The sequence below is a fragment of the Podarcis cretensis genome, assembly GCF_951804945.1.
Source record: "Podarcis cretensis genome assembly, chromosome: 2".
NCBI lineage: Eukaryota > Metazoa > Chordata > Lepidosauria > Squamata > Lacertidae > Podarcis > Podarcis cretensis.
In genome coordinates this window covers 83,444,916-83,469,593 of record NC_137171.1, presented here as the reverse complement: position 1 = coordinate 83,469,593, position 24,678 = coordinate 83,444,916, and the positions used below count along the sequence as shown (strand labels likewise).

The 24,678-nt window shown below is 45.3% G+C and overlaps 1 protein-coding gene across 13 annotated transcripts in view; it reads left to right on the top strand.

Moving 5' to 3' along the window:
- The window catches only part of ERC2 (ELKS/RAB6-interacting/CAST family member 2), a 530,269-nt gene that overhangs the window by 410,591 nt on the left and 95,000 nt on the right, over positions 1–24,678 (top strand). The window lies entirely within an intron of this gene.

Below are 24,678 nucleotides of genomic sequence, written 5' to 3'. Positions count from 1 at the left end.
GGTGCATAGGAGACAAAAGATGTTTCAGTTCAAAAAGGCATTGACATCTTCCTTTTCCTATTAGTGGAAACTGTTTATTCATTTAGCTTTGCTAAAACTTGTTCTTAACCTTTCAGAAAACAAAGGATAATATTTAGGGAAGGGGAGGGGGGAAATAACACAGTCACTTTTTCTTTTATTACATAGCTTACAAACTGAGTGTCAGTGGATTCATTGTAGGAGTTAGAGTGGAGTTCTTAACTCGGCTGGAGAAGCACTATGCTTTTAAAGCACATGACTTCCCCCAAGTATTCTGGGAACTGTAGTTTACGCCTAACAGCTACAATTTTAGCATGCTTAAAAACTACGGTTCCCAGCATTATTTGAGTCATGTGCTTTAAATGTTCCCTAGATGTACAGTCCCCTTCATGGATCACTGCCTTGCCGTGGCGAAGGGGCTTGAATAACTCAGAGAAGCTATGAACTATGCTGAGCAGGGCACCCAAGATGAACAGGTCATAGTGGAGAGTTTTTACCAAACGTGATCCACCTGGAGGAGGAACCGGCAAGCCACTCCAGTATCCCTGCCAAGAAAACTCCATGGACAAAGACAACAGGCATATAAAAGTTATGATGCTGGAAGATGAGCCCCTCAGGTCGGAAGGCGTCCAACATGCTACTGGGGAAGAGCGGAGGACAAGTACAAGTAGATCCAGAGCTGATAAAGCGGCTGGGCCAAAGCCGAAAGGACGCTCAGTTGCGGATATGCCTGGAAGCGAAAGGAAAGTCCAATGCTGTAAAGAAAAATATTGCATAGGAACCTGGAATGTAAGAACCATGAACCTGGGTAAGTTGGATATGGTCAAAAATGAGATGGCAAGAATAAATATTGATATCCTGGGCATCAGTGAACTAAAATGGATGGGAATGGGCGAATTCAATTCGGATGACTATCATATCTACTACTGTGGGCAAGAAACCCGTAAAAGAAATGGAGTGACCCTCATAGTCAACAAAAGAGTGGTGAAAGCTATACTGGGATGCAATCTCAAAAATGATAGAATGATCTCGATATGAATCCAAGGCAGACCTTTTAACATCACAGTAATCCAAGTTTATGCACCAACTACTGGTGCTGAAGAAACTGAAATTGACCAATTCTATGAAGACTTACAAGACCTTATAGAAATGACACCAAAGACTGTGTCGACCACAGCAAACTATGGCAAGTTCTTAAAGAAATGGGAGTGCCTGATCACCTCATCTGTCTCCTGAGAAATCTCTATGTAGGACAAGAAGCTACAGTTAGAACTGGATATGGAACAACTGATTGGTTCAAAATTGGGAAAGGAGTACAACAAGGCTGTATATTGTCTCCCTGCTTATTTAACTTATATGCAGAATTCATCATGCGAAAGGCTGAGCTGGATGAATCCCTAGCCGGAATTAAGATTGCCGGAAGAAATATCAACAACCTCAGATATGCAGATGACACAACCTTGATGGCAGAAAGTGAGGAGGAATTAAAGAACCTTTTATTGAGGGTGAAAGAGCAGAGCGCAACATCAAAAAAACGAAGATCATGGCCACTGGTCCCATCACCTCCTGGCAAAACAGAAGGGGAAGAAATGGAGGCAGTGAAAGATTTTACTTTCTTGGGCTCCATGATCACTGCAGATGGTGACAGCAGCCACGAAATTAAAAGACGCCTGCAATGACAAACCTAGACCGCATCTTAAAAAGTAGAGACATCACCTTGCCAACAAAGGTCCGTATAGTAAAAGCTATGGTTTTCCCAGTAGTGATGTATGGAAGTGAAAGCTGGACCATAAGGAAGGCTGATCGCCGAAGAATTGATGCTTTTGAATTATGGTGCTGGAGGAGACTCTTGAGAGTCCCATGGACTGCAAGAAGATCAAACGCATCCATTCTTAAGGAAATCAGCCCTGAGTGCTCACTGGAAGGACAGATCGTGAAGCTGAGGCTCCAATACTTTGGCCACCTCATGAGAAGAGAAGACTCCCTGGAAAAGACCCTGATGTTGGGAAAGATGGAGGGCACAAGGAGAAGGGGACAACAGAGGACGAGATGGTTGGATGGTGTTCTTGAAGCTACCAGCATGAGTTTGACCAAACTGCGGGAGGCAGTGGAAGACAGAAGTGCCTGGCGTTCTCTGGTCCATGGGGTCACGAAGAGTCGGACACGACTAAACGATTAAACAACAACAAAGATGTACAGTGTGTACATAGCCATAGTTCCTGGAACAGCAGTGGTTACCCACCCTAGAAGCATTTGAAGAAATGCCACTGAGATTTGGTTTATAGAGCCCGGAGTGCGAAATTCTCAGAAGAAACACAATTATTTTCCATTTAAGAATGGCACTGTATAAAACATTTTCTATCATCACTTTTAATGTCTTGCACATGTCTTTGAGGAAAATAAAACCCTTCTGGGTCTTGTAGACTATTTCCCACAATAAAACTTAATCCATTTCCCTGATATATTGGTATCTTGAGACTTTGAAGCCTATAGTATCATAAAAGTTTTGTCTAATTTCATTAATTTCAATAAATGTTCCTTGTTTGTATCATATCCTAGACCATTAAAGTGCCCAGACTCAAGTCTTTAAGGTCATCAGACTGTTCTCCTTAATATAAAGAGATAAGAAATGGGGAACCACTGACCTCAACAAATTCCCTATGAAAACACCTTAGTAGCTTCCCAAGGGTTTGGTGATCTCCTAAACCTAACGTAAAGCCTCTTAGAAACGGCTTCTTGTATGCAGTAGGATGCCAAGTATCCCCTCCCCTTAGGACCAGTCATTTCTTCCATGGGAAATGCCTATCAAACCTCAGTGAAACCTGTAACAGTTGCTCTTTAGGGTGGTACCATGCCCATTTGGTAATTTGGTAGAGCTGGCTTAAATAAACTAGAATTCCTTAAGAAGTATGTAGCTTAATATGCCTCTTTTCCTGAATTCCCTGTCAGACATTGGATTCTGTGCTGTCTACCAGTTGCTTGATAGGTTAATATAGTAATAGCTGGGATGTATATAGTGATACTGAGAAAGAATGTTATCAATAAAATGGCTCTTTCTCCTTGGTTGCACACTGCCCCCCCCAATGGAATTTAAGTTCAGATGAATTATTCTCGCAATCATGGCTTCGTGTATCAATAGGTTTGTGTGTCTGTTTTGAAAAAAGGCCTTCTTATGTTTGTGCTGTCAGTGGCTAATTTCTCAGTGGAAGGATAGCAGCTGTTCAGTGATTGAAACATGAAGAAAGATGTGTTGGAATCAGATAAGCATCACTTCCAAAGCAGATTTACCTCCACATTTGCTTGCCTTTGTAATATTACTAGCAGTTAAGGAATGCTGAAACTGAGCTTTATGCTTGATTTGAACCATAATCTCATAAGATATAGTTAAATCTACCTTTAAGATGCTTTGCTTGCATTTTGTGTCAACACGCAGCAGAATGCTCATACAGCATGGCAAACTAAAATTATAATCAAGGGAGGTATATTGACCTTTGATAGTAGTACGGTAAGGGTTCTAATTGTTGTCCCTTATGATTATAATTTGCCTTTTCGATGGCTTATGAGACTCTTCTGCCCCCCCCCATTTCATCTGAAGTGATTTGTAGCTGCACAGCATTACACTTTTATCTCCACTTCCAAAGCTGCACTTGTAAGACTACATTCAGCAGCAGATTAATCCCCAAATAGCTTGGTTCAGTTTTCACAGCTGCTGCCAAATAGGCCTTCCTTCACAGCCTTTTTCCAAGTTTCTGGTCATTATAATTAACAATTACTCATGGCAAGGTTGTTTCTACATTTCAGAGTTGTTGTGTGTGTGTTGGGGGGGGGAAAGGACCCTCATTAGTGTACTTTATGAGCAGGAGTTACAGATAGGTAGCCGTGTTGGTCTGCCATAGTCAAAACAAAACAACTAAGTTGGTCTTTAAGGTGCTACTGGAAGGAATTTTTTTTGTTTTGATTATGAGCAGGAGTTATCAGTGTGAGAACTTAGGAGGAAACCATTGTTTTAATATTCAGAAGTCGTCTATTTTTAACATTAATCTAAATGCAAAAGCTCTGAGGTAAAGTTGTGGCAGGGGTGGGACACAGTCATCAGATGTAGCCTTCCCGCTACACATGGTCCCTCAGATCACAAAGGAGGCCGCCGTTCTCTTTGGCCAAGCTTTATTAGCTCTTCTGTCACAGGCATTGAGTTTTCTTTCCACTGTAATAAAAGGTCTGCTGGGTAATATTTAGGCTACTGGGATATGAATAGAGCAGATGTATTCCTTCCCACCATAAAAGCTATGGGATTGCCCAGCCCTGTAAAAAAACAAAAAGATTTCCTTTGTTCAGGTCTGTTAGAACTAGAATTACATTCAAATTAGGTACTTGCTCATGAAGACTATCCTGAAGAGAACCTACCCAAAAGCTCCATCTACTCTCTCCCCACTTCCAGGGACACTAGTTTTTGTTTTCTTCCCAAGGGATGGCACACTTATGCCTTGAATGAAGAGACTTATCCAGAGGCAATATCCTTTCACAAATGCAAAAAATGACTGCAGTTTGTGCCCAGATCCTCGTGAAATTTGATCTCCATGTAACCCACAAACTGGCCTGGATCAAAGCATTTGGAATATGTCTCCCCACCTTCCAACTTTTGTTAATGATGTGTTTTGGTACTTGCTAAACCATATAGCTGTTAGAGGACGCTTAGTTCTTGATTTCACCAACATGGAGTGTAACAAAAGAGACAGTAGTCTTCTGGTTATAGGCTGACTGCCTTGGCACTTGTACAGACACTGTGGTGGGAGGGGTCATCATATCTTTCTGGTTGCTTGTCACCTATCATCAGGGGCGCCAGCTTTATGGGGCCGAGTTGTCTTCGGCACCCTTAATGTCTTCCGGGTAGGGGGTCAGGCCCCCTCAATGTTGAGGGGCGAAGGAGGGCGAGCACAGAGCCAAGCACTGTGTGGCCTCAGTGACTGGCTCCTTCTGAGCACAAGAGAGGAGAACCCACCGGCCATTGAAGCTGCACCATGTTGGGCTCCTCGCTCGGCCTCCTACCAACGATGCGACGTCGCTCACACATTGCGTTCATGACATTACATGTATGTGTCACACACATGATGTCACATGTGCACAGTGCACACCAGGCTCCCTCAATCTTGGGTGCAAGGCGGCACCTCTGCCTATCATATATAAATGGTTTACTTGTTGTAAGTTGCTTTGAGGCTCTTCTTTTGTATAAAGCAATGGATAAATTAAGAAATAGAATAAAATAAAGATGCCCTCAACTTGTAAGGCATTGATGGCACAACCCACGTGCTTCAGAGTGCACAAGGCCTCGTGTGTTCCTCAACTAGCAGATATCAAGAGTGTTGAAACAAAGGGGGGGGGAGGAAGTTTCAAGTCTTCCAAAACTTTTTGGCCTGTTAGCAGCATTTTTATAATAAAACATTCAAGTTTGAACCTATAATATTAGGACTAGCTGTTTTGGAACAGCTGAAGGCCTACTAGCAAGTGAAAATGTGTATACCACAGAATCTTAGTCGTATAGATTCAAGTACTCTGAAAAAAAGGAAGAATGAGATTATTTGTAATTTTAAAAACAAAAGGTACCATTCAGTAGTAGAAGAACATTTAATATTGTCTTCTGTGAGTATATGTAGTATTCCAGGTTCTTTATAAAAATAGATAAGTGCAATTACTTCTTTACAGCCTGATCCTAAATTTGAAATGAAATGCACTGAGTCCAACCTGGCTTGCAAATCCTTGCAGACAGCAGCTGCTTCCTCTTCTCTCCTCCTGGACGCTAGTATTTCTGCGTTAAGTTGTGTCACTGCGTTTTGCAGGGCTGCCATTTGTTCTTCGGTAGTCATCTTGTGCTGCTTTCGTGAGCTCGCGAAGTACCAATCTTCGCCCCTCACTGTGTCCACTCACGTTGCGAGGTTTTTAGGGAGACGGGACTTACTGTCAGAGCTGCCTCTAGGTCCCAGCTCACAGAGGACCAACGCTAGGCTGTAGTAATGTACAAAAGTCTTTATTGAAGTTCAGTTTCCATTTCAAAGCCACAGCGTGCAGCCCTACGTCTTAAACCCTAGATCGGCAAAGTCCCATCTGAGTCTCCTCCCCTATGACACCAGTTTAAGATCCTAGCCCTGCTCCACCTTTTACGCTGCTCTCTCCTCCTCTGGGTCCTCCTGCCCGCTGGGGCATTGCCCTTTCTGGACTCTTCTGACGCTGAGTCGCTTAGCTCCTCCCCCTCCCTCCGGCGGGCTTTAGGACCCGGTTCCCAATCCTCATTCTCTGCTGTCCCGCGCTCCTGTACATTTGAACTTGCCTCTCGCGCCAGCCCAGTGACCTTTCTCCTAACCGTTACACTACTTCGGTCACTGCTTCCCTCTTCCGGGACACTGGCCGGATCTGACCTCTCCTCCGTTGTCCGACTTTCTGATGGAGGCGTGGTCAGCCCTGCCTTATCTTCTCTCCCTGGTGGGGAATGCACTGGCCCCGATCCTTGGGACTCTTCCCCCCCCACTCTGCTCTGGTGGGGAAGCTGGTCCTGATTTCCAGCTACTGCTCTGGGAGTCCCTGCTGCCCCCTTGCTCCTGGGGCATTCCCCTTGGGAACCCCCTACCCCTGGCCACTGGTGCCCCCTTCTGTGAATCTTCCGATTCACTGGAGAGGCTCATGGAATCCCTCGGTCCACTGTCCTCTTCTCCTACGCTCCCCTCAGATTCTTCCCCTTCGCTCTCCATCTCCTCTCTTCCCTGTGCCTCTGCTCCTGAGCCCCTGACATCCATCCCCCCCTCGAAGCCCCCCTTCCCCCTCCCCCTCTTCTGGCGTGGGTTTTGGGTGCTCCAGTGTTGTGGGGGTGAGTGCAGGATACAGTTCTTTCCCCGCGGTGTGCCTCCAGCCGGTTAGATCCGGCCAGTCTTCAACGGGCTCGTCGACGTCGATCTCCTCAGCTTCCATCTCTCTGCCGGTGTGTTCGAACCCCGGATCCTCCCCCAACACGTCCATGACTCCCTCTCCCCCTGTTGCCTGGGGTGACGCTGCGTGCGCGGGCCCGCTCGGCAGTTCTCTGCGCCACCCCACCTCAGGTTGATCTTCCCACCAATAAGAGCCGCCTGTGCCAAACCCTGAGAGGGACCCCTCTGGGGAGCTAGTCTCCGGCGCCGTGTCCTCCTCTGAAGAGAAACCCCGGAACGTGCTGGCTGAAAGTGCGGGTGTGAAAAGATATTCATCGAAATAATCCTCCGGCATGGGCCTGTGTGGGAAGAGTGCGTGGAACTCGTCTTTGAGGTAGTGCTCCTCCACCGCATAGTACGGTACCCAGCTGTTGGCGCTGGCTGGGGTACCTTCCCTTGCGAGGAGATATTCAACCCCCTCTTCCCCCCATCTTGAGTCCAAAATCTCCGTGACCTCGTTGAGCGGCCCCGCCCTCGGCGACCCCCCTGTCGTGGGTGCGTCTCTAAGTGGGCTAGGAGCTGTCCCTGGCTCCTGAAACCTGTGAGGTGCCTTGTAGGGCGTGAGCACCGATCTATGAAAGACCGGGTGCATTCTGGATCCCTCCGGTAGTGTCAACCGGAAGGCCACTGGGTTGATCTGTGCCTCGACTTGGTAAGGGCCTAGTTGCTTGTGTCCGAGCTTCTTCTTAGCTAAGGATCTGGCCGGCACTGCCTGGGCTGCTAACCAGACCCAGTCCCCTACCCGTATGTCCTCCCCAACTCTCCTGTGTCTGTCTGCCTGCATCTTGTACACGTGTTTTGCTAGCTCTAACTGCCTTCGGAGCTGTTCATGGACCTCCTGTAACTCCTCTGCCAATGCCTCTGCTCCCTGCGGCTCCCCTTCCCCCTCTTTCTCTAAGCCTGGGAAGGTCCTGGGATGTCGCCCATTGTTGGCGAAAAACGGTGTCACCCCCGTGGACACGTGTTTTGTGTTGTTGTAGGCAAACTCGGCCAGCGGTAGGTAGTCCACCCAGGTTGAGGGCTGCTGGTTCGCGTAGCATCTCAGGTACTGCTGCATGATGGTGTTGACCCTCTCCGCTTGTCCGTTGGTCTGCGGGTGTCTTGCCGACGCTAGGTTGACCTTGACGTTCAGGATCCCCATCAGCTTCTGCCAGAAACTCGAGATGAACTGGCGCCCCCGGTCGGACAGGATAGACCGTGGCAGGCCGTGCACCTTGAACACGTGGTATATGAACAGCTTGGCTGTCTGTTCCGCTGTGGCCACCTTCGCGCAAGGAATGAAGTGCGCCATCTTGGTGAACATGTCGACTACCACGAGTACTGCTGTTTTGCCCCTCGAGCTGGGCAGATCAGTGACAAAGTCCAAGGCCACCCTCTCCCACGGTTCGGACGGGGTCTGTAGCGGTTCCAACAGTCCCGCCGGCGGTCTGTGTACTGGCTTGGCCCTTTGGCATGTGTCGCACCTCGTGACGTAATCCGCGACTTCTCCCCGCATCTTGGGCCACCAAAAGTCTCTGGCTACTAATTCCACCGTCTTGTCCTTGCCGAAATGTCCGGCGCTGGGTACGTCGTGTAGCTGTTGCAGTACTCTCGCGCGGAGTTCATCTCCCGGCACGTAGATGGCCCCTTTGCGGAGGAGCAGTCCGTCGCGTATCTGGAACTCGTCGTCCTTCGCTGTGCCACTGTGCACCTCCTCCATCTTGGATCGTGCGAAGGAATCCGTTCGAAGCTCGCGCCGTATTGCTTCCAGGTCCACGGTGGCCGAAGTGCATGCCCACGCCTTAGGTGCGAAAATGTGTTTGGCCACTACCGGTGCTGCTTCCTCCAGATACTGCAGCTTCCTGGATAGCGCATCAGCCATGATGTTGTTGTCTCCGGGGATATATTCTATCCTGAAGTCGAAATCCGCAAAGAACTCCGCCCAGCGGATGTGTCTGGTTCAGGAACCGCGCCGTGCGCCAGTATTCCAGGTTCTTATGGTCCGTGCGAACTTGCACTGTGTGTTTGGCTCCGATGAGGAAGTGCCGCCACGCCTTGAAGGCTGCATGAATGGCCAGCAACTCTCTGTCCCAGATGGTGTAGTTCTGCTCCGACTTGCTGAGTTTCCTGGAGTAGAAAGCGCACGGCCTCCAATCCCCTTGCGGGTCTTGCTGCAACAGGACTGCCCCCACGGCTCTGTCGGAGGCATCCGTCTCAACCCTCATGGGTCTGCTGGGGTTCACATGTAGCAGTTGTTCTTCAGAAGCAAAGAGACGCTTGAGTTTCTGAAAGGACTGCTCCGCCTGCTCCGTCCAGATGAACTTCTTCTTCTTGGAGCTGAGGGTGTCCGTGATGGCCGCCGTCTGCATAGCGAAACCCTTGATAAACTTGCGATAAAAGTTGGCAAAGCCGACAAACTTCTGGACCTCCTTCCGATTGCGCGGGCTTTTCCAGTCCAGTACCGAGCGTACCTTGGCGCTGTCCATGGCGATTCCCTTGTCGGACAGCTTGTAGCCCAGGAAATCCACCTCCGTCATGTCGAACTGGCACTTCTCCAGTTTGGCGTAAAGTCTGTGCTCCCGTAGTCTTTGCAGGACTTCCTTGACATCTCTCTCGTGAGCCTCCTGCGATTCCGAGAAGATCAGAATGTCATCCAGGAAGCAGACGCACTTCTTGTAGAGGAGCCCCGCTAACACGTGATGCATGAAGGCTTGGAAGCAGTGGGAGCCATTTTGTAAACCAAACGGCATAACCCTATATTCATAGGTGCCCAAGGGCGTAAACATGGCCGTCTTCCACTCGTCGCCCTCCCGCATGCGTATAAGATTGTACGCCCCTCGTAGATCCAACTTGGTGAAGATGCGTCCCTTCCTCACCGTCGTGAGCAAGTCATCAATCTTGGGCATCGGGAAAGCCATGGGCTTGGTTTTCGAGTTCAAGATTCTGAAATCAACTACCAACCTCTTTTGGGGCGTGTCTTTTTTCTTCACGAAGAACACAGGACTGCCCCCCACTGCTTTGGATTCCCAGATGAATCCCCGCTTCAAGTTGTGATCTATGAACTCCCTGAGCTCTTGCAGTTCGTCTTCAGACATGGAATACAGTTTTCCCGTCGGCAGCGTCGCCCCCGGCAGGAGGTCAATCTTGCAGTCGTAGGGTCTGTGGGGAGGCAGCTTGTCCGCTTCCTTCTTGCAGAAGACCTCCAAAAACGCCTTGTACTTGTCGGGTACCGCTTGCAGCATGCCCAGTTGTAGCTGTGGGTCATCCTCTTGCCCCTCGTCTTCCTGGTTAGTCATGATGCAATGTTCTGCGCAGTAGGAGGAGCAGAAGGTCAATTTACGCTGGTACCATGCCAATGCCGGGCTGTGCCTGTCCAACCAGCTCATGCCCAATACTATGGGCGTGTCTGACAGGTGGGTGACATTGAAGCTGATGACTTCGCGGTGATTTCCAATTCGCATCACCATTGGCGGCGTTTGCTGTACCACCTGTCCCCCCAGCAATTCTCTTCCATCGACTGTCACTACTTTCAGGGGCATCGTGGCAGGCAGGAGCGCTATGCTATGTTGCTTGATGAAATCCACTCCTATAAAGTCTGCATTGCTACCAGAGTCAATGGTAATAGGGACTTCCATGGTGAGCCCATTGGGAAGCTGGAGTGCTGTGGTGAGCTGCACCACTGGTTTGGGCGGGAGGGGGTCTATGGGCTGTAAGATTCCAGGGGACTGCTTCACTGACTCGTCTGGCTGGGCCCCAGTGGCTCTGCTTCCAGCCAGACTTCGTCGTTTCCCTGCTGTGGTTCTCTCTGCTGAACTGCTTCTGTTACTGTTGCTGAGGCTGCAGTGTGCTTGTGGAGCCTCTGGGGGCACTCTTTTGCCATGTGCTGAGCACTGTCGCAGATGTAACACTTCCTGTTCCCTCTAGGAGGCTTCACTTTGGCTGCTCCCGGTGTTAGGGCTCTGGTTGCTGACTGAGCCTTGGCACCACCTATCTCCATCGGCTCCTCTCCCCCTCCCAGTGGAGGCGTGGATTGAGCGCGCGCTGAGTCCCTGGGAAAGAAGGGAGGTGCTCTCGCTGGTGTGCGTCCCCAATGCCCTTCGTCTTTGCTCCAGGGACGTTCTTCCAGACACATCCCAATCGTCAGCGCTCTCTGGATAACTTCTTGAGTGCTCTGGGGTCTCTCCCCCCTTGCGATTTCGTCTTTCACAGCCCCGTTCAACCCCTCCCAGAACAGATCCCTGACGGCCGCTGAATCTTTTTCCCATCCCAGCACGTTGACCAATGCAAAAAAGCGGGAGTGATATTGCCTCACAGTGGCTCTGCCTTGTTTCAATCCATGTATCTCTTTTCTGGCGACATCTACATCTATCGCTGATAAAAAACAAGCATCCATTGCCTTAATGAAGGCATTCGCGTTTTGGAGGGCTGGATCATTATCTCTCCACAGATTGCGCAACCACGCTTTAGCTTCTCCATGGAGATGAGTTAGTATGAAGCCTACTTTCTCCTGCTCATCTCTAAAGTCCTTCTCCAGTAACTTTAGCGCAAAAACCACGTCTGCTCTGAAGTTAGGATAGTGCTGCAGACTCCCATCGAAATGAGACACAAGGCTGCCTCCTCTCTTTCCCAGCCCAATCCCCTCTGGTCTGGCTCCTGGTAGCCCCTGTTTAGTCAACATTTCCAACCTGGCTTGCAAATCCTTGCAGACAGCAGCTGCTTCCTCTTCTCTCCTCCTGGACGCTAGTATTTCTGCGTTAAGTTGTGTCACTGCGTTTTGCAGGGCTGCCATTTGTTCTTCGGTAGTCATCTTGTGCTGCTTTCGTGAGCTCGCGAAGTACCAATCTTCGCCCCTCGCTGCGTCCACTCACGTTGCGAGGTTTTTAGGGAGACGGGACTTACTGTCAGAGCTGCCTCTAGGTCCCAGCTCACAGAGGACCAACGCTAGGCTGTAGTAATGTACAAAAGTCTTTATTGAAGTTCAGTTTCCATTTCAAAGCCACAGCGTGCAGCCCTACGTCTTAAACCCTAGATCGGCAAAGTCCCGTCTGAGTCTCCTCCCCTATGACACCAGTTTAAGATCCTAGCCCTGCTCCACCTTTTACGCTGCTCTCTCCTCCTCTGGGTCCTCCTGCCCGCTGGGGCATTGCCCTTTCTGGACTCTTCTGACGCTGAGTCGCTTAGCTCCTCCCCCTCCCTCCGGCGGGCTTTAGGACCCGGTTCCCAATCCTCATTCTCTGCTGTCCCGCGCTCCTGTACATTTGAACTTGCCTCTCGCGCCAGCCCAGTGACCTTTCTCCTAACCGTTACACTACTTCGGTCACTGCTTCCCTCTTCCGGGACACTGGCCGGATCTGACCTCTCCTCCGTTGTCCGACTTTCTGATGGAGGCGTGGTCAGCCCTGCCTTATCTTCTCTCCCTGGTGGGGAATGTCCTGATCCTTGGGACTCTTCCCCCCCCACTCTGCTCTGGTGGGGAAGCTGGTCCTGATTTCCAGCTACTGCTCTGGGAGTCCCTGCTGCCCCCTTGCTCCTGGGGCATTCCCCTTGGGAACCCCCTACCCCTGGCCACTGGCGCCCCCTTCTGTGAATCTTCCGATTCGCTGGAGAGGCTCATGGAATCCCTCGGTCCACTGTCCTCTTCTCCTACGCTCCCCTCGGATTCTTCCCCTTCGCTCTCCATCTCCTCTCTTCCCTGTGCCTCTGCTCCTGAGCCCCTGACACCAGGTGTGCTTACTCCCAGGTAAGTTTCTGGGAGTAAGAATCCTACATGAGTTTACTCAGAAGTAATTCCCACTGTTTTCAGTGGGGCTTATCCTGATGCATAGAATTACATTCTCAGCTGATTAATAATTAGTATTGGTTATTTGTTTCAATTACAATGCATTATGATTCAGAAGCAAAATTTGCTTTTTCAAGAGAATAATTGCCCTATATATACTTTTTTCACATGAAACAAAGATTTTAAACTTTACTCTCACAGAAATAACATACCTTAACTGAATGGGTTCCTCAGTGCTCTTACTCCTAATGACAATTTATGAAGATGATTTAATCTTACAGTGTAAGTGAATGCTCTGCTGACAGGTTCTCATATGAACAGATTAAGCTCTCATTTTAGACATTTTTATCGTATTGATTCATTCCTTTGGAAGAATGTTGGCTTTTACATTTTTAGAAATGATTCCAAATAGCTTGTCCAGATTACATCTTGCATTTGAATTTCAGCTGTGATTATGTTACAGTGGAGACTGACAATTATATAATACTGTAGGTATATTTCAAACTATAGGAGAAAGCAGTGGCGTAACGTGGGGGGTGCAGGGGGGCCCGGCTGCACCGGGCGCAACATCGGGGGGGGGGGGCGGCGCTCACACTCGCAGCTCTCTGCCCCTACCTGGCTCACTCAGGGTTAGGGGGCGCAAATTACTTGCCTTGCCCCAGGTGCTGACAACCCACGCTACGCCACTGGGAGAAAGCAAGCAGGCTGGTCTTCCTAGATGGGATGCATCTTTGTGTGTACACCCCATATAGGAATTAGACAAGTTTGTATCAGATGCTTTCAGATAATATATCTGTCCAAGCATTGAATATGTATTTAAAATCTATATTATTGCTTACAGAATATATACAAGCCACCTCTCTGTCAGAAGTAGACTAAGAGAATCATATAATTGTAGCATTGGAAAGGACCACAAGGGTCATCTAGTTGAGCCCTCTGAAGGTACTTTAAAAGAAATGCTTTATTTCCAATAAAGAATGCAAACTGATTGCAGTGAATGGGTTGAGCCCAGAGGATACTTTCTACAGACTCAAAGACTTATTGTGTTTGTGAAAGGATCTGAGATCTGAAGCTCAAATTAGAGAAGTAGGTGGGACAGAGAGGCTGATTCTCCTTGCCCCTGCAATCCCCTGTGCTATGCTATTCCCCCCAACACTTTCAGTAGACGTATGGGTCTGCAGGGGAAAGAAAAAGAATAGAACATCATCTCCCACACTCTTCTTCCCAAGGGAGAGTGGATTTCTGTTCACAGGAATTCTAGATCCAGCCCACTACTTTTTATGACAACCACGGTACAGTAGTGTATGTCCCAAATTAAAAGAATGAGCTACATTATGGAAAGGTTAAGAACTGCCACCCCTAAAACCACTTGAATAGCCACCCATTCTCTAATTCATTGTGTGCTGCATGCGTAAACAAGAGGACAGATCATGGTGTTTGAGTCTCTGAGCTCTTGGCACAGCTAATAGCAAATGTTTCCGGGGACTTTGTCTGGTGAAGGGCGTTAAAGATAAAAAGTGAGGTAAAAGGCAGCGAGCGCAGCCAAGGACAGGAAGCATCAGGCTGCTGCATTTAATCACTGATTGGTACCAGGGGAAATCCTCTCTGCATGAAGCCAACAGTTGCCTGAAGAAAGGATGGAGGATCTGAGGAGAGCCTTCTAACTGTTTTTGCACATGTGCTTGACATTTTAGCAAGCTTACTTACTGGTCATAGAGGTAATCACAGTAGTAAAGGCTCACTACCAGCACCACCATGAATGTAAGCATTGGGTGACTGTGGGAGGGAGCCAAAGGGTGCAGTAAAAACAGGGTTGCCATATTTCAGAAAGTGAAAATCTGGATGCCAAATCTAAAAAAAAAGAAAAAGTTTTTGAGCTATAATTTAGGTTCCCTCCCCCCATACAGCAGATAAATACAGTGATCCTAGCATGTTTAATTACAGGGGTCCAGTGGAGCAGCATTGGTGGGAAGGAGGAAGGAGGAAGGAGTAGACACCGGCAGGCAAAAAGCTTAGGGTGCTGACCATCTCCCTCCCCCAATACCTATTTGTTTCTTTCCATTGTTCAAAGCCTACATTTAGTTTCCAACAAACCGCAAGGTAGCTAACAAAAAAAGTTATCATACCCGTCCAGTATTTATTTTTTGTCTAACACCCCTTACTAAAGGCTCTGAGGCACAACAACAATCTTCTAACATATATGATGGCAATAAGAGTTAACACAAATTATTATAAAATGCAAAAAAGGGGGGGGGGAGAGAGAAACGTTCCATTATAAAAATATGGGTGGGTTGTTTTTGGCTCGCTCCCTCCTCCTTTGTTAACAGGTTGGGTAACCTATGGGAGATACAATAATGAAAAGAGAACAGAGACATTAAAAGCTGTGTGACTTATAGTGCAATCTTATACTGTACTTGCTTCATAGTACGTGTGGACCGAATATCTTGCCCCTGGTTTTAAATTCTAAAAAGTGTCCCTCAAAGTTATCCTGTTCACTTTAATTTCATTTGGCAGGATGCTTATGAAAGCAAATCAGAGGGAGGGAGAGAAAGAAGAAGAAGTATGCATACCAGGCCAGGTTAATGTTTTGATTACTACAGCACAATCCTCTTTGTTTGTTTGTTTGTTTGTTTGTGTGTGTGTGTGTGTGTGTGTGTGTGTGGTGTAGTGGTTAAGAGTGGAAGACTCGTAATCTGGGGAACCAGGTTCGCGTCTCCGCTCCTCCACATGCAGCTGCTGGGTGACTTTGGGCCAGTCACACTTCTTTGAAGTCTCTCAGCCCCACTCACCTCCCAGAGTGTTTGTTGTGGGGGAGGAAGGGAAAGGAGAATGTTAGCTGCTTTGAGACTCCTTCGGGTAGTGATAAAGCGGGATATCAAATCCAAACTCTTCTTAAAATAGTTTTTAATCCTGCCCCCCCCCCCCACTTCTTGAGTCCTATAATATAGTGTAATACAGTAGGTTGGGCATATAATTAGTTTTTTTTAATGCAAAATAAATAAAAAATAGACCCTAAAGCACTGCAGTTTAGATATTGATGTTAGCATTGTATTAGTACTATGTGCTGTTCCACGATACATTGTCTAAAAGCACATTACACTGTTCTGAATGTACCTGGCCTTCAGCATTTGCTGAAGGGAACAACATGTAAGCTATTCTGGGGAAGAAGAGCAGGCACAAATATAATAATAAATAAATGGTGCTACAAGGATGTGCCACATGCAGATATACCTTATGGGAATGTTTGAACAGTTATCATCAGCTGAGTTAGAGAAACAGTCCAAAGGGAACTATCTGTTTAAGATTCAAAGATTTGCTATGTGAGAGAGCTTGGTTAAAATAAATATATCTATCATATGCAGGAGGAAAACAAATTAATTCAACTCCCTGTTTCCTTTGCAAACAGAGAACTTCAGCAGTTTGGCATCCTTTGACGGCCTGAGCGTTTTTTGTACCTTTTCTTGCCTTTTAAGCAAGTCAAGTGCTCACTTTTAACTGTGCTATAAAAATGAGGAAGAGGGAGTTAATTTCAGCCGCAGCCTCTCTCCCCTACCTCTGACTGTGTGACTGACTGGACAGACACCAGCAGTTTTCTTTATCAAATGCTCCTGGCGGGGCGATGCTTGTTATCCAGAAAGGCAGCTACAGAACAACTAACTCTCTAATACAGAGGAAATGCTCTGAGTAATCCTCACAAAACTAGATAAAGCTGAAAAATGCTTCTGTTTCAGTGATAATGTTTCAGCATACGCTTTTAAGGAAACAAGGCCTAATTCCTAAATAAAAGGTCAGCTGTCTTCGTTTATCACATGTTCATGCTGACTCTGGATAGAAAATTGAACCAGGACATGAAAACATGAGGTTTGTCACAGCTGAATAATTTTATTTCATAGGACTCATGTTTGCTGCCAATTACCTTCCTTTTAAAATTGCATTCAGCCTGCAGCCGGTTCTTATACAACGTAGTTTTCATCATGGCCATCAATGAATGATCTCTGAATAGACTTGCTTTATTTGTTTCCTTGTTTTGTTCTATCAGTTCCGAAACAGAAAAGGGGTGTGTTAATCCATTCCTCCTTTGTCATTTTCCTGCAGGAAACTTCTCCCAGAAGCTGCTATTTGCTCTCAAATTTGCGGGCAAAAAGCAGCTTCAACAGGGCAGAATGGGTTAAACCTCCTCTCTCACTAAACGGCCCGAATTCAGCATCCCATGGCTGTGTTTTTCTTTTTTTCCCTAAAGAAAGAGACATGGTGGTTGTATCCATATGCAATAAACTGTTTTAAATATTTATGAGAAAATAAAGGGATGAATGACCATAAAAACTTTTGGATAGGTGTGAGCCACTTACAAAAGATAAACTATTAGAAATTGTAGGAAGTAGAAGCTCCAATTGGTTGCAGAGAATTCAAGTAAGATCATCAGCTATCAAATTTTTATAACAAACAAGGCTCCTTGAATATACCAAAGGAGATGGACAGACCCATTAAAGTATTTTCTATCCTGCATGGAGATAGGACTATGCCTGCCCTGTTTCTGTGTAGATTTTAATGAGAAATTTGTTGAAAAAATCTGTGTGGAAACAAATTGTTTTTAAAAGGCACTTATGAAGCAGTCCAAGAGCTGCAGCACTGCCTCTGTTCCTCTAAAAAAACCACCAAATCTTTATTTTATACTTTTAAAAATTGGTAATTCAGCCACCATAAACACAGCTGTTCACTTGATGACATTCTGGGCATAGCTAATGTATCCTTATGCATGTGCAGACACACAAACACACATAGAACACGCATACTACATGTGTGACATGGTGCGCTCTCTCTCTCTCTCTCTCTCTCTCTCACACACACACACACACACACACAATATATACATTACATTTTTGACAGAATTTCAGAGAGAAGGAGATTGCTCTGCACCCATCAAAAGTTCTGCAGTGGATAGAAGTGGAAACACAGCATTTTGCTCTTCACAGAACAATCAGAACGCAGCATTTTAAGTCCTCTCGAGCGCAATGCTATGATGAGGTAACAAAGCACTCTGCCTTCTCTTTAGAGATCGCTCTCTAAAGACAGCTCTCTCAAAAGCAGGCAGAGGAAGAGGACATTATCTCCCAATCTTAGCACTTAGCACCACAGCGCTGATATTGGGGGCTGGGGGGGCACTTCCTGCAGCTTGACAGGCCATGGGTTAGCCACACCTGCCATAAGCACTCTGGATCCACACTGTAGTGTTTTTGTAAGTTGCAAATCCAATGGACAAGGACTGGCCTTTTCCTTCCTTATTCAGAAAGCATTGGCTAATAGTTAAAAGCCACAGTATTGTGTATATCTATATTTGCTAATACGGGATTTCAGCATCCACTTCAGCAGCTGAAATTTATGGGACCAAGTTTCCATTACCCATTAGGGTCAAATCAGGCATTGTGTGCATATGTACTATATTCTTTCTTCTATGAAATTAATATTTAATATGTTAAGAATTAGGAGTAAGACAATTATGTAGACCGACACACGAAGTTAGGTTGAGAGGCTAAATTAGATGTGCTATAGTAGAAATAAAGCTTGTATTTGCTATTGCTTAGAATTAAAATTGTGTATTAAATAAAAAGTATAAAATGCACACAGAATAACTGAGAAGCTGAGACTTTTGTGCAGTCAGTATGTTGCCTAGAATACAGTTTTATTGCTAATTCATAAACTCCTACTAAATGACTTTTACAGTGGAAACACTGATCCTGCCATCATTGTAGCTATGGAAATAGCGAGGCATTTATAAGGATCTGGTTACATTACATCTGTTTACCACACCATCTGTGTGTGTGTGTGTGTGTGTGTGTGTGTGTACACACAGAAGGAGCAAGGGAAGACAATTTTCCTCTATGTATTAATTTATTTATTCAGGGAGATATACAGTGAAAACAGATTTAAAACAATATAAAAACAACTTAAAAATAGGTTTAATAACAATACAAATAAACACCAGACAGAGACTTAATAATAATAATATCCGTCCCCATTCGGTTGGAAAAGCATGTATGATAATAGCACAAATCATTTTGCTTTGAGCAGGGGTGGTCACTGACCTGTATTGACAATACTAGCTAATTTGAGATATAAAATGATAATCACAACAAAGCATACAGCACTATTTTGCAATGTAGTCTTGAGTACCCAAAAGCAGGGCTTTCATATAACCTTCATCAATTGAAATCTATCCATCTCCCCATCTGAAATGATGCCTGTGATCCTAGCTGTAGTTTTTAATTTTTCATTTTTCATTTTCCACTGCCTAATATATTCACAAACGATGTCAAAATGGAAACAGTTCATTATTGTGGAATATTACCCAAGAAAACACCCGCTGATGGATTATTAGCAACTCCTGTAAGAATTTGTTCTTGGAGACCATTGGACACCATCTGGTTCTCATGCTCATCTTCTAAAGCTATGCTGTTCGTTTATGAGCAAGAAATTGAACAGGACAACATTCCAGGATGCGAGTAACCAGGATGGTGAAGGTATTGGAAACCAAGTCCTATGAGAAACTGTTGAAGAGATAGGGGAGCCTTAGAAGAATATTGCAGGACTAGACCAAAGACCCACTATTTATATAGTGGCCAACCAGATGCCTGTGGGAAACCTGTAAGCAGGATAAGACACTCATTACTCATGTTCACCAAAAACTAGTATTCAGAGGTATACCACTTCTGATAGGGGAGATGGTACACACCTATAATGATGGTAGCCATTGATAGTGTTATCCTCCATGAATTTGTTTAATCCCTCTTAACAGCATGCAAGTTGGTGGCAACCACTGTATCTTGTGGTTATTCCCTAGTTTTAACTATGTGCTGCTTAAAGAGAAAGTTAAGGTGAAAGTTAAGCTGTCTGAAGGATTTGTTTTCTCTTGCTCTAGAGGACAAATATGGATCTGATGGGTGGCATTCAACTAAGTGGTTGCATGCCCAGAATGAGGTCCACTTGTTTAATGGGTCATTCCCCAGTCTCTTCTCCCCACGCTCCTTAAATATGCTCTGGCAGGTTAGGAGAACCTCTAGAACAGGTTTAGAGGGAACATGGAGGGAGGAGAGGGTTCAAAAGTCTGGTTGCGCAAATGGACCTTGTTTTGTGCACCCACACCACTTAGTGGTAGATTGAATTCCATCCAATGGGTGGAAATAGCTGGGAATCAGATTTCAGTTAAACATTAGGAGAAATATCCTAATGATAAGAGCTGTTGGACAGTGCACAGGACCACTTCAGGTGATGTAGGCTGTCCTTTACTGGAGGTATTGAAGTAGAGTATGGATGGCCACCAGTCATGGTATATTAGGTGCCTCTGGCATTATAGATCATGCATCAATTCATTGGGGTGAATCCAATGCTAGTTAATTTTCAGTGAGTCGACTCTGAGTAGGACTAGCATTGAATGCAACCCTATGATCATCAAGTTCCCTTCCATCTCAGTGATTCTGTGATTCCAATTTATACAACTTTTGCTCTTGTTCTGTCCTGTCTGACTTGGAGTACAGCTGAAGGTAATTGGAATTATGCCATGGCAGTTCGTCTGTCAAATGCTCCTTTTAAATAAATGGATTCTTCTTTTTTCTTTTTTTAAAACCACCTCTTCTATTTCATTTTAATGTACCGGTAGTTGAAGAGAATGGTTCAAAGTTCATAGAGAAGAGTTCAAAGTTTAAGTTTCTTGTGGTTATGTTTGACAAAGTGTGAGAACCATGGTCCAGGAAAAGCAATTTGTGTGAAAGTCACATTGAAATCAATGGGAAAAGTTATTTTAAGTATATAGGTATATATCAGTAAATTAAGATAGAATAAAAGCAATAGCAGTATCTGAAGGTCCGTCAGAATTTTTCAGTCCAGTCAAAAATAAATAAATGCTAGTTTTCTGAAGGATTAAAGGGACAAGCCAACTCAGAGGCACAATTTTTCAAAATGGCTGTATTCAGACATGAGGGCATGAGGTCTCATTGGCGTATCTGGAGATTCACTTGGGAGAAGACATTCCCTTAAACTGGCTGTGACTAACTTGCCCCATTGATTTCAGTAGGACTTAACTTCCTCCCATTGGAAACATGCAAATCACATTTTTTGGCACTTGCTATTTTAATACCAAAAAACCCTAAATGACTAAACAACAGCAACAAACAAATAAATAATTGTAGCCATGACCCAGTAAGACTAAAGTGTGTGTGTGTGTGTGTGTGTGTGTGTGAGAGAGAGAGAGAGAGAGAGAGAGAGAGAGAGAGAAGCTCCAAGAAATATTTATAAGTCAAAACATCCAGCATTTATTTTCAATTCCAATATTCTAGAGCCTATTTCCAATTATTGCCAATATATTAAAAATTAAAAGGAAGACACCAACATTGAGATTTTTTTTCTTTCCTTAACTGCAAAGATCAGCTTCTTCTAATTTTAGATATTGGTAGCGATAGAGTAATCCTAAATAGGATATGGGATGTGATAATATAGGGTAGGTATTGGATGTTTGGACACATAGACCTCTCTTGGAAGTTTATTCTGCTCAGCGTGAGATTTGTCACTCAAAACCCCCATGGCCTTACCTTTAACCCACTTCTCTTTATGCTCTGCTGCAATAATTTGAAACCATGTGTAATACCTGACCAGTGCATGCTGGCAATCAATGGACCATTTTGAATTGGCCTTTGTATATTTTGTTATACAACAGAGCTTTTCAGAGTATTCAGAACAGTATTTCCATAGCTAGGAGTCTGTCTCCAGCAGTCAAGGTTTTAATAAATTTTAATTTCTAACGTTCATCATGCCATGCATATGTATTTCTGCTACATTAATGTTTCTTAGAATTCTGTTGTTGCAGGTTTCCTTTCTTTCTTGCCATGTTATATAATTCCTTGTTTTTAGAGTGTTTCTTCATCGTTGCTGCATGAAGAAACACTCTTCATCGTTGCTGCATGATTTTTATATAACCATAAGAGTAAAAACAAAATTTTAAAATCTTGTAAATGCTCGTATTTACAAGCTCTTTCAAAAATTCCGCTTAGCCTAAATGCAAACAACAGATAAGTTTTTGATGCTCATGCTGCCATTAATATTAGAAGACAAATATTTTTTTCTTAGCATTTGTTGCTGGTGTGAAGTGATTCAATATGATAGGCATGAAATAGCTTTGTCCATCTCCTCCCCCCATAAAATAGTGGGCTATGTGAAATGGCTGGTAAAACTAGGAAATTAGTTCTGTACCTTTATGGGTGCTCTTTACAAAATTCCAAGTAAGCGCTGCACAGATAGACTGTTCCTGTGGTTTGTTCTTCAGTGAAGCAGCTGAAATTCAACTGAGAACATAGATGCTGGCTGTAGCTGTTCAAATAGGCACCGTATGCCAGTGTTTCACTCATCAAGCAGCATTAGCTTCACTTTGCAGACATCGGACCAATGAGTATCCAGCTTTGGTTCAGCTTTGCCTGGTTTTCTGCCCTTATTAAGCTTCCCAGAAGTCTGAAAATCAATTTTTCATCTGTCACACTGATGGTGTGAGCACCACACCCCATGCAGTCGTACCTTGAAAGTCGAATGAAATCTGTTCCAGAAGTCTGTTTGACTTCCAAAACATTTGGAAACCGAAGCATGGAAGCTGCAGAAGCCCCGTCGGACATTCGGGTTCCGCAAACTGGAACACTCACTTCTGGGTTTGTGGCGGTTGGGAGTCAAAATATCCGAGTACCAAGACGTTTGGGATCCAAGGTATGACTGTAGTTGCCTTTGACTGGACTTAACCATCCAGGAGTCATTTACCTTTACCTTTACCCTTACTTTCAAGTAAATATGCTGAAGGTTATAGCTTAATTTTTCCAACCTGAAAAGACATCACATAATTTAACATTGTCTTAATAACTGTAAATTGGAGAGCCAGTGTGGTGTAGTGGTTAAGAGCGGTGGACTCGTACTCTGGGGAACCGGGTTCACATCTCCGCTCCTCCACGTGCAGCTGCTGGGTGACCTTGGGCCTGTCCCACTTCTCTGAAGTCTCTCAGCCTCACTCACCTCACAGAGTGTTTGCTGTGGGGGAGGAAGGGAAAGGAGATTGTTAGCTGCTTTGAGACTCTTTAGGTTAGTGATAAAGCGGGATATCAATTCCAAACTCTTCTTCTCTTCTTCTTCTAAATGTATTTTTAGGTCAGTTTGCACCTTTATCCAGGATACACATTCAGCAGGTATCACTGCAGCTCTGACTTCATCCTACTACTGGCCATAATGGCAGCTGGATTAGAAATAGTTGCCTGTGATGTGATGGAGGGGAAAATGAAGTAAGGTCCAAAGAAGGGTGGGAAAGCACACTATAAGATGAAAGCAAAGGAAATTGGGTGACAGCCAAGTTTCTAGCATCTGGTGACATTTTCTGGTGACAGTATCCATAGTGGAGAGATCTATGTGGTTGGTCTGTGGCTGCTGTAATAAACTTTACAAAATTAAATACTGTCCTCGTGGTCATCGTTACTTGTTGGGTGGGCAGACAGTTTCACTTAGTTTTGTGGCTTTCTTCCATGATACTGAAACCCCAAAGTGTGAATTATTGTCACAGTATTTGGCTGAAAGCATTGAAATTTCCTTTCCTGAATAGTTTTTGCTGCACTCGAAGCCTGTTCAGAGTTGTTATGTAGAGAATTCCATGGGTGCAAAGAAAGAAGTGTTCTGGGAGCCAGAGCTTCGTAAGGAGCGTGTGGGTGGGTGCCAAAGGGACAAACCTCTGACGAGTTTCAAATAGGCTTGCCAGGTCTCAGGGCTTGACATAAAATGCTAGGGTTTTAGTCTCTTTCTCATTAGTGGTATTGTCTAATTTTGCCATTATTACCTGGTTCAGAATAGGCATTTCATGTGTTGAAAGGCGTGCTATCCATGTGAAGTTTATATAGATTTAACAGATTAATTTATCAGCCAAGGTTTTTAAAAAACAGGTGAGGGATCTACTTTAAAAGAAATCAGCACTCCCCGCCCCCAATGCTTACAGGCTGTTTCCTGCTTCAAAATGTGACCATCCTTGAGCTCTCAGACTCTTCCCACTGAGTCTCAGGGGATGATCCTCATCAGACCCCAACTATTCAAAAGCAGTGCCTCAGCCAACAAACAAAACTCAGGCTGTACATTGATTTCACACACATAAGAGGTATCTGGACTGTGACTATTGCCCACGAGTAATTAAAGGAAGGTGTGTATAAGAAAACTTTTGAGGGAATGCTTGCATCGGTCTTTCTGCTGCAGATCTCCTGTGCATTGTTGCAGAAGATTATGAGAATGCCTTTGGGTCACATGACACCAGTAAAACCTGCCGTGTTTAGCCTAATCCGTGCACTGAGACTATGCTATAGAATGCATGCAAAAGCTCTCCAGTGAGCTGTGGTGTTGCAGCACATTGTAGGGCAGGTGTGGGGAACCTTTGTCCCTCTTGATGCTGCTGAACTTCAAGTCCCATCACCCCTGGCTTTTGGCCAATAGTTGGTGGGAGTTGTAGTCCAACAACATCTGAGGGCCAAAGGTTCCCCATACCTCTTGTAGGGGGTGGCCAGTAATAGGCAAGTGGGTCTCCACACAGGTTTCCTCATTAATAACCAATGGTAAACCTTCATGGGACTTCAGAACTGCACAGAACACATTTTGAAAGCCACTGATATTTATCATACCACTTGAGCATTCAATATTTAGGCAATTGAATATGCATTCTGCATTTGGAAGCAAAATGGGGCCACCCAAAAATAAGGGTCTGGGTTGTATATAAAAGGGGAGTCCTAAAATATGCAGAAGTACAGACATGTGCAGGTTAAAGAGCCAGTGTGGTGTAGTGGTTAAGAGCGGTAGTCTCGTAATCTGGGAAACCGGGTTCGCGTCTCCGCTCCTCCACATGCAGCTGCTGGGTGACCTTGGGCCAGTCACACTTCTTTGAAGTCTCCCAGCCCC